General features: G+C 45.2%; 1 pseudogene; it reads left to right on the top strand.

The window, feature by feature from the left end:
• Positions 1-299: 299 nt before the first annotated feature.
• On the top strand, positions 300-6,328 carry LOC115321376 (annotated as a pseudogene).
• The last annotated feature ends 2,858 nt before the right edge of the window (positions 6,329-9,186 follow it).

Here is a 9,186-nt window from a genome sequence, read left to right as displayed (position 1 = left end):
TGATAATTTGTGACGTCACAACTTGTTTTGTTCGCGAATTCTTTTTGGCCGTTCCCGCCGTTTTGTGATTTGCTGTCACCTGAGGATGGTGCCTGAGCAGGCATGCGTTTCTTTACGGCACAGAACCTTCAGCAAGCTTCGGATATCGCCCTGAATTAATCGCGAATCCGCAATCTCGACCGTTGATTCGTTTTTTGTAGAGTGTTATTGAGCATGACAGATAGTTATTTTCACTTGACATTTCTTGGTGTATTTGTAATTGGTGCTGGTTGTGTTGGCGTGCGGGCCCCGAACTAGGCATGCCACGTGTGTTGGTTGCCGGTGATTCGATGTTGAAAGACCAAGCGCGGTCTTTCACATTGAATCCTGGCGTGGCTGTCGAGGTCAGGTCCTTTAGTGGTGTCATGATTGAGCGGTCGTTTTCCATGATCGCTGACAGTCTGCCTGGCTTTGATGCGGTGGTCGTGCATGCTGGCACTAACAACGCCGGGGATAGTGACATCATGCGCGTCGACAAATTTCGTCAGCTGGTGTCACGCATCATAGAGAAAAACCCCGAGATCCAGGTCGCCTTAACGGCCATCCTTCCGAGGGAGGTGAGACTTCGGAATAATAATCGGTGGGCAGTCAGTGCCAAAGTGCCGCAAGAGCACAATGATGATGCCAAGGAAACGAACCTCATCGCGCAGGAACTCTGCCGCCAGAAAGGATACGGCTTCATCGACGGAAGCAGGCAGCCCTGGAGTGGACTGCTAATGCTGGACAGTGTCCACTTGAACAAAAAAGGCAGCAGGGTAGGTTTTATCTGCATATTTAAGCCACAGCATTAATTTCGGTCAAGAAAATAGAATTAGAATCAACATGTATGCAAATAACGCTGAAAGGTTGCTGTGCCTCAAATTTTCGTGGTAACACGTTTTCCCCTAAAGCTTTTATATCTTGGCAGGTGTTCGGACGCATCCTTCGAGGCGACCTTCATGGTGTTCTGGCAGGCCACGAGCAGGTGGCTGGGGACCAGGAGTGGAGTCGCCATGCGGCAGAAGAGGAGCACCAGGAGCTGCGTCGTCGGTATGAGGACCAGGCCAAAGAGCTTGCAGAGTTTTGGGACGGTAAGTACAACTTCCCTTCCCTTAGTTCAAGTGCTAGAGGCGGCCCAGTCTGTGTGGGTGAAGAACAGGTGTAGGGCATGTGCAGTGGGACAAACACTGACACATGTACCACCAACTGGGCCGCCGTTGTGCAGAGGCCACAGAAACGTGTGTCTCGTGGCTATGGCAGAATTGACGGCGTTGACAACACTGTTAGAATAGGGGCTGTGTGCCGTGCACACAGTCTTCACAGAACACCGAGCCCTCTCGGGGCGTCCCAGCCGCCAGCGGTCATGCCACTCGAGAGCAGAGGCTGAGAGGAGTAAAGCCTTCTGGGATGCCAATGATGCTTTCTGATGGCTGTGCTCCTGCACTTGACGGGGGAGTGTGGGTGCACCGGACATCCGTTGCTGCCTGTGGTGCCTCGGTGCGTCCCTCCTCTCCTGTGGCGCAGTGCATTGACCCCAGTGAGGGTGTACCGGCCACGGCCTGTCGCACCACTCGAAAGCAGAGGCGGAAAGGAACAAAGTCCTCTGGGATATTGATGACGCAAAGGGGTGGCTGTGCTCCTGCGCTTGTCGGGGGAGCTCGGGACTCTTGCATGGCGCACACATGTGGTGCTGCCTCTGAGTGTTCGTCTCTTTTAGAGAGCTCGGTTTGTTCTTCTGGCAGAAATAAAGGGTGTTCTAGTGAGATAGTGGGTCAGATGTCTCTAAGATGGATTTTTTGTAATGTACAAACGGTGCATGATCAGGCTGGTGGAGATGCTCCTGTCAGTGGTGCACACATTTTAAGTTGGGCAAAGTGGCTGGAGGAGGCACTCTGGGACTAGGCGTCACATTCAGTGACTATAGCAAGTTTCAATCTACCTAGTGGCTAGCTGACAAATTCACTCCCATGAGAATTGGCCACTCTGAAAAAAATTTGTCCAGTTGCAGAAGTCCTACATCTAAGGACCCCTTCCCTGATAGGCGTATCCCTTTTGAGTGCTGCCGTGCTGCGAAGTCTCGATCGAAAGGAAACGGCATTCGAAACAAGCAGAGGTATTTTGTGACAGGATACCTATACATGGTGTCAGTTCCTTTAATTGTGTAACCGGTGCCTCAATATAAAGTTCACGGCATGGTAGAGTGCCACAACCATCCCGAAGGGCCAGGGTTTCAATTGTGGTATCCGCAGAACAGGCGCCTAAACAAGACTGAAAAGAAAGAATTCGAAGACGTCTTTTCATGCAATGTTAAACCAAAGGATTCGAAAGAGTTGGTTTTTAAAAAGACTGGAAAGCATATTACATTACAAGACGTTAGGAATGTAAAGCTTGAAAATGGGTGAGGAAAATCGAGAATAGTCTGCATCATGGCTCTCTCTTGTTAAAGCAAATGGAAGATTTAGTTGAAAAGTGTCCTGGTTGGATTGTACACATTGAAAAGGATTCCAGCAATCGGTTCTTATTTGTATTATTTCAGTCTAACTTAAGGAGTCAGTTCACAGAAAATTATCCAGAGGTATTATTTTTTGATGGAACTTACAAGGTTAATATCGAAGGTTATATTTTTGCATTCAGTACTCTGCGAGGATAGCACAAGCCATGGGAGACCGGCCTGCTACATGTTTGTGCAGCGGGAGACTAAAGAAATTCTTCAGGCAGCTATAGCGAAGTTCCTCGATTTAAATCCTGCTGTGGTGTCGGATTGTAATGTGGTGGTGATGGATAAGGATCTTAAGGAAATTAATATTCCTGCACAGCTGCCATCAAATTGTAGAATTTTGCTATGCTTTCTGCATGTGGTAAAGTATCTGAACCAAAGAGTTTCGCAACTTTGTTCTAGCAGAGTCGACAAGGAAGTAGTTAAGTTTTTCATATCGAAACTAGTTTTCTCTTCCGATGACAATACTTGCCGAGAACTACTGGAAGAGCTTGAAATTTAAATGCAAATGGAGCTTGAAAGTGAAACGCAAAAAAATACCAACTTTCTTGAGTTTTATTATAAGAATTGGCATGGCTGTAGGGAGATGTGAGTGCATGCATACCGTCGTAACATATATACCCTTGGAAATCACACTAACAACATGATGGAAAGCCACAATCAAAAGATAATGCAATCTATGCACCTGCGTATGCATTTATTTGATGCTGTCAAAGCCTTAGTTCAATATGTAAACCGTGATACTTTATCTGTTAGCTTTGCACAATTCCAAGAAAGCATGCTGTGCCTTGACACACGAAAAATTGATGCATTTCATATTCAGGTGTCCAATAACTACACAGGATGTGCTAGCAACCTAATCTTTAATGGGTATAAATCTTACTCAAATCAAAATCTTTCGTATTGTATGAATAATGGACAGCATAAATCAATAGTCAGAGTAATTATTACATTGTTTCACAGGATTCAATTACCTGTACATGCACATTCCAGAATCAGTTCAGGCTTCCTGGTAGACATATCTTTGCTGTTAGGTCTAATCTTTCAGTGAATCTTTTCGATGCCAAATGTGTTGCATTTCGGTGGTTAAAATCTCGCTTTGTTGAAACTGATGTAGATACTGCACAGGCAATAGCACAAAAAATACTTTGAATGTATAAACGAGAGGAAATCCCAAACTGGACTCGACGGAATCAAAGTATAATTACGCGTTAAGTGAGCTCTCAGAATCGTGCAAGAACATAGCAAACACTTTGGCATGCTGTGGTCAATCTGAGCTGCTGGAAAAGTTTTCTTCAATAAAGAGTTTTTTTAATAACCTCATGACCTATCCTAGGAATCAGACTTCCAAAACAGTATTCAAACAAGATGAGGAGCGTGATTTGAAGCAGGTTCATTGCAAGGATGAAGACCAGCTAAATGTAGAAGGGGCATATGGTAATGAGGATGGCATTGTAGAGAGCCTTGCTAGCATTCCAAGCATTAAAAGGGAGGAAATTTGCAATTCGAGGCACTCTTGAGCATACGCAATTAAAGCAGCATTTGTGGACCACGATTTTTGCAAAAGATTAGACATTAATACGAACACTTCCGACATAGTTATTCTGTCTTCAGAACCGGAATTTCATAATAAAAAAATTGCTGAATTTTCAGATACTGTTGTAGATCTGACCTGTGACAAAGTATTGGATAAAGACGTCTTAATTGTTCCATTCAATACGTCACCTCGTGGTAGGTCCAGTAAAAGAAAGAGGTACTACCAATCATGAAGTCTGGTAATAGTAGCACTAATTGTAACATCAGCGACCACAGCATGTTTCGCTTAGAGCGTGCAGCACGTTATATTACGCAGCTTGATGCACTATGCGTGCAAGGTGTCGAATGGTTAAATGATAATGTGATCAATGAGGCACGATCACTTATTTATACACAGTTTCACCAGGTTGGGGGACTACAGGATGTTCTTTTTGGCCAAAGGTTGTTGTGTAAAAAGAAATATATTTTTTCCAGATTCTTCACATTCCAGATCATGAACACTGGGTGACTGTTGGAAATTATAACGCTCCAAACAATTGAATATTTTTATTTGATTCCCTCTTTGAAGAAATATCAAACAGTTTGTTTTCTCGGGTCTTAAATATCGTGTGATTAGATTTACATTAGCTCGCTGTTTATGTGATAACCGTGCCGATACATAAGAAAGGAAAAACAGATGATCCAAGAAACTATAGACCTATTTCATTATTATGTCCATTTGCAAAGGTTTACGAAATAGTACTTTCGTAACATATTTCACAACATGGTTTTGTGCGTGGAAGATCAATGAAATCAAAGTTGGTGTCTTTTCTTAATTTCCTTTCGCCTATTGTGTGTCAGCGGTTGAAACTGTATATTTTGATATGTCTAAGGCTAAGGGTTTGGTTGACCACTCGCTACTTTTACAAAAGCTGAAATCGCACGGCATGAGTACTACACTATGCACATTGCTTCACAATTACTTGTCCGATAGGCAGAACTTTGTACGTATCCTTGGTCATCTCTCCCGGCCTTTTGTCACCCTGTCTGGAGTTCCCCAGGGGTCCATTCTTGGGCCGATTCTTTTTAATGTTTTCATAAACGACCTTCGCTCATGTGTTCTACGTTCAGAAATCCTGCAATACGCCGATGACATCAAGTTATTTAGGCAGATAGTATCTGAAGAGGACTGTGTGAAACTAATGGATGATGTAAAATCAGTGAGTGATTAGTGTAGTCTTAACAGGCTGACACTTAATCCCACTAAGACTGTTGTTATGTCATTTGCTAAGAAGCTAAGGCCTTTTCATTTCTGTTACCAACTCGGCAATGCCCCATTGCAAAGGGTGGATCGCACTCGTGATCTTAGAGTTTATATAGACTCTTCGCTGTCATTTAACACACATGTCAATAACATTGTCAACGCCTCTTTTCGTACGTTAGGTGTCATATCCAGAATTACACGTGAGTTTTCCATGTCGGTCTGTATTACGCAGTTATACGTTTCATTAATTAGGTCAAAGCTGTAGTTTTCCTCACTTGTGTGGACTTCTATTGGGCGTACGCACCAAGAGTCGATTGAAAATGTCCACAAATGTTTTTTTTTTCGAATATGTTGCGACTGCTATGTTGTTGCACTGTTTACTTTGAATATAGAAGACTTTTAGAGCGATACAATTGCTCTACTTTGAGTGCCAGACGACGCGACAAAGATCTTATATTTTTGTTCAAATGCCTTCACGGAGTCATTGATTTCCCTGACCTAACTTCATCGATAAATATTCATGTTCCGGGAAGATTTTCGCGAATTTCTCTTCCATTTTATGTTAGTGAATTCTTCCGAACCTGCCCCATGACACGTATTCAGACCTTGTATAATACTTTCAATGATTCTTGCATTGACATTTTTAACCCATCTTTTGCAGCATTCAAGTTTTCTATTGTCAATTTGTAGAATTATTATTCTTTTTGCTGTATGTCAATTGCGCATCATTATCAAGGCTTCAAGCTGTTCATGAGCACAAAAATAAACAAATGAATGAATGAATGAATGGTATGCCTACGCAGCGCCAAATGAACACATATGAGTGTGGGGTATATTCTATAGCCAATGCATATTGCATTGCACCTGGACACGATCCATGTTCTCAAAATTTTTACCTGGTTCTATGCGAGGCCAGTTATTACGATGTCTTTATGATGGCGAAATTTTACTCTTCACGTGTGCCTAGAGTAAAGCGTAGAAATTTTTTTTATGCTGACGCCACACAAGTGCTAGATACGAGTGGACATATGTAATAGAGGCTGCATTATTTTAAATACCAAGTGTAACAATAAAGATGTGGCTCTAAATGTTTGGTTGACCAATCACAACTACCTATTGTTTGGTCCTTCAAAAATAAAAATCATAAAGAATAATGTTCATGATGAGGATGAATATAAAAGTCTTTCCCTAGACATTATTTTGCTTTAAATTTAGCCGCAGCCAATGAGGAAGGGTTGCCTGAGCCTCTACCTCTGTGTGAGCCATGTAGGTTCCAATCTGAGGCTTTACCTTTAAATTATTTTATTAATTTGCAAGAGCCTGCATGGATTTTCCGCCGGTACAGCCTCGATTTAATAAGCACAAAGCTATGTGAACATATATTACATTTTATACACAAAACTGGTAGGATATGCTTTCATTACTGTACTCTTGTTATTGAATAATTGTACCAGTCGGGTCTTTAGATTTATTGATACTACAGTGGGAGTCAAAGGGATCGATGGCTGTTTGAAGGAATTGCAAAAATTGGTTTCTGAACGTATTTAGCTAAGGTTCTTCACAGAGATGGCTGAAGAATGTGCATTAAGGGTATACCAGGTTCCTCTGATCGAACTTACCCAAGTAAAAGTTAGGGTGGAAAAACTTTAAATCACTACCCTAGTGAAAAAATTCATTTGTAGAAGAAATTTCTTGTGTCCAATAAACACATGAATCATACAAGATATCTAAGAACATATAAGAACCATATAAGAACTGTATAGGACCTATATAAGAGCTATATAAGATATATAAGAACCATATAGGAAACTCATGAGAAACTTCTCCCAAGTTTCTTATATTGTCACGGGTAGTGACCAAAAAAACAGGAAATAAACAGGAAGAAATAAACGTTTAATGTGGCAAACTTGCGCCAAAAATAAAAGAGTACAAAGATAATAACAGAGCGTCGCGGGCGTCGAAGTCGGCGCAGCAGCACAGTCGAACGCTGAGGCGAAACTGACTCCGCTCGCCTTGCGGAATCCCTTATGTAGCCTCGTGCGTTTCTGGATCGTTCGGCGTAGAAGGTTCGGCGCGTAAAACATTCTGACCTCGAACAGGCCCCCAACATGTTTCTCGAATTTACCAGAATATTACTTTACAGAGTCAACAAAAATGCGCCTCTGCGGCCAGGAATGGAACCCTGGCTTTCAGCTTGGGAAGCACGCGCGATAACCGTTAGGCCACGAGCGCGCTGCCTTCTTCGTCAGCTGCGCTCGCGGCATTATCCCCCCCTTTAAAAAAGTGCATCGTCCCGATGCAGCACAAAACTAAAACACAGATCAGCAGCAAAAGGATAGCCGACTCGCGAGTCGCAATTAACAGTTCACTCTTTGACGAAAGTCCAGAGTTCTATCGTTCGTAATACGGCTTGAGCCGGACGACGTGCACCCCCTCGGGTCGTGGCTGGCGTCTTGCAGATGGGCGCGTTCCGTCGGGTAGAACTTCGTAGTTCAGATCGCCGAGGCGTCGGATGATTTTGTAGGGTCTGAAGTAGCGTTTGAGAAGCTTCTCGCTGAGACCGCGGCGACGAATGGGAGTCCAGACCCAAACCCTGTCTCCGGGTTTGAAGTGGACGTCCCGACGACGAAGGTTGTAGCGGCCAGTGTCGACGCGTTGTTGGGCTTTAATCCGGAGTCTGGCGAGCTGACGGACTTCTTCTGCCCCTTGGGCAACCACCTGGGCGTCGTCGCTTACGTCGACAGCCGGTTCGTGGGGCAACATAGCGTCCAGCATTGTCGTTATCTTGCGCCCATGCACCAGTTGAAAGGGTGTCACTCCGGTGGTCTCTTGTACGGCCGTGTTGTAGGCAAATGTGACGTACGGCAACACCTCGTCCCATGCCTTGTGCTCCACGTCGACGTGCATGGAGATCATGTCGGCGATGGTTTTGTTGAGTCTCTCCGTCAGCCCGTTGGTCTGCGGGTGGTACGCCGTGGTGCGACGATGGCTGGTGTGGCTGAGACGAAGGACTTCTTGCGTCAGCTGGGCCATGAAGGATGATCCACGGTCTGAGATCAGGACTTCAGGAGCGCCGTGCCGGGGGACGATGGACTCGATGAAAAACTTGGCGACTTCAACAGCCGTTCCTGATGGAAGGGCTTTTGTCTCGGCGTACCGCGTGAGATAATCGGTTGCGACAATTATCCATCGGTTTCCTTGCATCGACGGTGGGAAAGGTCCGAGTAAATCCATACCGATTTGCTGGAATGGGGCAGATGGCGGCGCAATAGGCTGAAGAAGTCCTGCCGGTCTCGTCGGTGGCTTCTTCCGTCGTTGACACTCGTGGCAAGATTGGGTGTAGTGGTGTACTGTCTTCCCAAGCTTGGGCCAGAAGTACGTTTCGCGTATCCTTGCAAGAGTCCTGCTGTAACCAAGGTGTTTCGCCATCGGGTCATCGTGGCAGGCTTGAAAAATTTCTTCTCGAGGACTGGAAGGGATCACCAACAGCCACGCCGTGTTGTTGTCGCTGAAGTTCTCCTTGTACAGCACGCCTTGTCGGATGGAGAACGTTGGCAGTGTTCGTACAAAACCGCGGGGAGCGGCGCTTCCTTGTCCCTCTAGGTGCTCGATGAGTGCTCGTAGCTCAGGGTCGTCTCGTTGGAGTGCTGCCATGTCGCTGACATCCAGAGCGCCGAGGAAACACTCATCGCCGTCCTCTTTGGTGCAGGCAGGACCGGCCTCGACTGGGGCCCTTGACAGGCAGTCGGCGTCATTGTGCTTCCGGCCGGACTTGTACACCACGGTCATGTCGAACTCCTGCAGTCGTAGGCTCCACCGAGCGAGGCGTCCGGAGGGGTCCTCCAGATTCGCCAGCCAGCAGAGCGAGTGGTGGTCTGTGACCACGCGAAAA

This window comes from Ixodes scapularis, unplaced genomic scaffold (genome assembly GCF_016920785.2).
Source record: "Ixodes scapularis isolate PalLabHiFi unplaced genomic scaffold, ASM1692078v2 PGA_scaffold13__105_contigs__length_92229423, whole genome shotgun sequence".
Taxonomy (NCBI): domain Eukaryota; kingdom Metazoa; phylum Arthropoda; class Arachnida; order Ixodida; family Ixodidae; genus Ixodes; species Ixodes scapularis.
The sequence above is the reverse complement of the archived record's forward strand: the minus strand, read 5'-3'. Positions and strand labels throughout refer to the sequence as shown.